Source organism: Setaria italica, chromosome I, assembly GCF_000263155.2.
Source record: "Setaria italica strain Yugu1 chromosome I, Setaria_italica_v2.0, whole genome shotgun sequence".
Taxonomy (NCBI): Eukaryota; Viridiplantae; Streptophyta; class Magnoliopsida; order Poales; family Poaceae; genus Setaria; species Setaria italica.
The window spans coordinates 37,421,557-37,425,408 of NC_028450.1; positions in this window are offsets into that span (position 1 = coordinate 37,421,557).

Here is a 3,852-nt window from a genome sequence, read left to right on the forward strand (position 1 = left end):
AACCCGTGTACGATCAGCAATATGGCCCTTTGGGTCCGCCGTCCCAGCTCGTGTTTGATCAGCTAAAGCCACTGTCTGTCGAGCCGCTCGCTCATCCTACTGGACCGTGAGAGCGCACTAGTGGCGCCCGGGCTGCCGGCCCACTGTTTTGCCACGCGTGTCGGTCAAGCCTCACTGCTGGCCCACTAGACACGGTCGGCCTATGAAGGAAGGAAGGCGGCTGCTTCCTCCCAGAAAGGTAAGAAATATTTCCTCACAAAAAATAGAAACAAGGAAAGGAAAAAAAAAGTACTAAACTTTTCAAAAAAGTTACTCTCCGTGAATTGTGAATAAGAATGACTGAGTGACATCCGTGACCGACTTACAATTAGATTAGACATGGGCAGTAAATTCTGACCCCTTTTTTCTGTCTCTATGATATGATAAAAAATCCTTCATCCTCAATGAAAACGTTTGGGGCGGCAGCTCCAATCCACCCCTAAACCGTAGTGTTGCTCCTCGAGAAAACGTACGAAACGTTGGTCAACTTTCTCAAGGAAGAATCGGGCAATGCATGCACAAATTAAACAACATAACCAGAAGAACGTGCGACCAAAATTTCTTAATAACGTTTCTCAACGTGTAACGTGCAACAAAAGTGACCGAGGAGTAAAATATGAAAAAGAAAAGGAATTTATGTGCAAGTGATGATGCAAAGTCTAAGTACAACCAACATGGTGGAGTGGAGCCCGTCTTTCCAATACCATGACTCCATGAGCTCAACTATTGTGATCTTGACTCTTGACTAAATTGATATATATTTTCTGATCCAGTGTATGCATATGAACATATTTATTTCAAGGAGCACCATCAGGGTGTGTGGTTTATTCCTCCTTGCACAAATAAGAGATATTTTGGACATCGTCACGGTCTCAAAATATTCCACTCCTTCTAAAACATATAGCTAAATGTAGCATTCAAATTCGCCTAGAATATAGCTATTTGTGAGTTCACAGGGTACTTTGAGCCATAACACGTCTTGTCACAAAAAACCTTCCCCCAATTAACTACAAAAAGTAGACCCCCATCTATCCGCATCTATATGATTCCATGCATGTTTCCATTTGGTTGCATGCAAATACTTTGACAGGGTGCATGCAGACGCAAATTAATTTCAATATTTTATCACACATGCATGTAGCAGGACAGGGTAAGTGAAGGGCAGTTTAGAACTTCAATCCTCCTCCTTAATGTATCTTAGAAAGTATAAATTAGCTATATTCTAAGATGGAGGGAGTAATAACTTTAACCGTTTTAGTTATAATATATACTCCCTCCGTCCAAAAAGAACAAGTCATCTTAGAAATTTTAGGACAGATTAACAAGGAGGTAAAATGACCTCGATTGCCCCTATTTATTAGTCATATTTGGTGCTAATTGATTGTTGCATACCCACGTGCCCTATTTATTAACGAGTATAAAACTTTTTTGTGGGACAAATTTTTATTTGCAGAATAACTATTTTTTGGACGGAGGGAGTGTATTGGTAAACATAACGCACTTATTATGACGGTGGAAGTATTGTTTGAGATAATTAATTGGAAGTAGTCGGAACCAAAATTATACTAAAATTTTTCAATCACATTATCCAAAATGCAACGCCTTTTTATATATGATTGGAACTACGGAATCTAATTATCCCACAACGAATGTCCATCAACATCATAAATTCATATCGGTGCTGTGCTACCTTGCTGACCAAGTTGCTGACGCAATATAGACCCTCGCCAGTGACTTGCATGCACAACCCATCAGGTAGACTAGCTGCCCGAGCGGCCGGTGGTATGTCGGCACTCGGCAACGATCCATTTCTTTCAAGTATCGCGACTGCAGTTTATCATATTATTAATGAGCTCAGTATAATTAGGGCACCCGCGTGAGAGCTAGCACATTATCATATTATTAATAAGCTCATCGATCGTACTCGCAGTTTATTACGTGTCTAGTCAGTAGTCTCTCCACACACGTAAGTAACGAGCTCGCTACCTTGCATGGAATTTTCACAAAGCTTTTAAGCTCGACCTTAATCCCTATATATACCCGGGCAGCTGATCGATCGCTAGGCATTCAGTGCAAACAACATAACCAAGCTTGTGATCGATAGCTAACAATTTTAGCCTTCTCTGATCCAAAGCCTGCAGAGACTGTGTACCATAGGATCGGAGCTAGCAGCTGGTTCTCGTAGATCAATCGATGGCGGCCACGATGAGCAGGTTTGTTCTTCCACTGATGATGGCATTGATGATGTTGTTGGCAGTGTTGGGGTCGGCGCGGCGTATCGAAGGCGAGAAATGGACCGGCGGCGAGGCCGCCGCTTCCGGCGAACATCCTACCATACAATTTGCCAAACACCTGTACCTGCAGAAAACGCCAGGCGCAAGTTCCTCATGCACGACCGGTAGCCCAAACAACCCACCATGCCATCATCCCTGAAAGGTAGCAGAGCCGCCGTACCAGCAGACCTTATTGCATGGTTTACGACCTCAATAGATGGACAGGCATGAGTCCTAGGCTTGGCTTATTAGCTTGTAATTGTAGTATTTTCCTGTGTGTGTGATGTCGATATAGAACGACAATAATGTGATGAGAATACAGTTTGTGTTTGGTTTGTTATGATAGTATATAAGTGGTGTCGATGAGTTGTAGTTGCTTGAATAAAGTGATGACTTGTTTGTAATTGGAGCTCTATGTGTTTTGCTCAGCACTTCGACACATTTGTGTACCTGATCCGTCATGTGATTGGAAGAGTTGTTTGATGAATGGAAGTAAGTTTGGATATCCATTATCCATATATGTGTTCTAATAAGATGCCAATCTAATGATCACCACTCAACTAAAAAAGAAGAAAAATGGACAGTACAGTAACCAAAAGAAGCTTGGCTTATCAGCTTGCAATTGACTGATTGATTGTACATGTATTCAAAATAATAGCTTTACTACAACGTTACAAGAAATTCTCTTATCTCTCAGTCGCCAAAAGTAGTGTAGTTTTAGCTAAAATTTATTGCAAATTTATTTTTACGCCTACTTCATCTTGTTTAACGACTGCTCTCATGTCTTAAGCCAAGAACACATGCGAGCTGTTTGGTGTTGCTCGAGTACTAAAAAGTGACTGAAAAGTAAGAAAATTAAGTTACTTAGCTTAAGCAATCCCAGAGAAAGCAGGCTACTTAGCCAAAACAATGTAGCAACGTGCTTTTTACCACTTACTAGCAGCCAACTTAGGATTGGCATCCTTAGCTTATAATAATGGCTTAATATAACCTGCCTCTGTTTCCAGATTTCATGCTGAAAAATTCATATAGCATATATCTAAACATTTCCTAGCACACTAACATCAAACTAGCTGACAAATTATTAAATGGTTCTCAGGTTCTGTCCAACGTCTAGTATTCCGCCTGTGGATGGAAGCAGAAGCATATCTTGGGTCTTCTGACCTCTCCGACAAAGTCACTGTCTATGGGAATGTGTGACTAATAGTGAGTGTCTGACGGGGTGTTTGGATCTTTAGTCGGATTAAAATTCATGTCACATCGAATATTTGAAGGCTAATTAGGAGGACTAAACATGAGCTAATTATAAACTAATTACACAGATGGAGGCTAATTCATGAGATGAATCTATTAAGCCTAATTAATCCATCATTAGCACATGCTTACTGTAGCATCACATTATCAAATCATGGACTAATTAGGCTTGATAGATTCGTCTCGTAAATTAGTCTCCATCTATGCAATTAGTTTTATAATTAGACTATATTTAATACTTCTAATTAGTATCTAAACATTCGATGTGACAGGAATTTTATGAGTA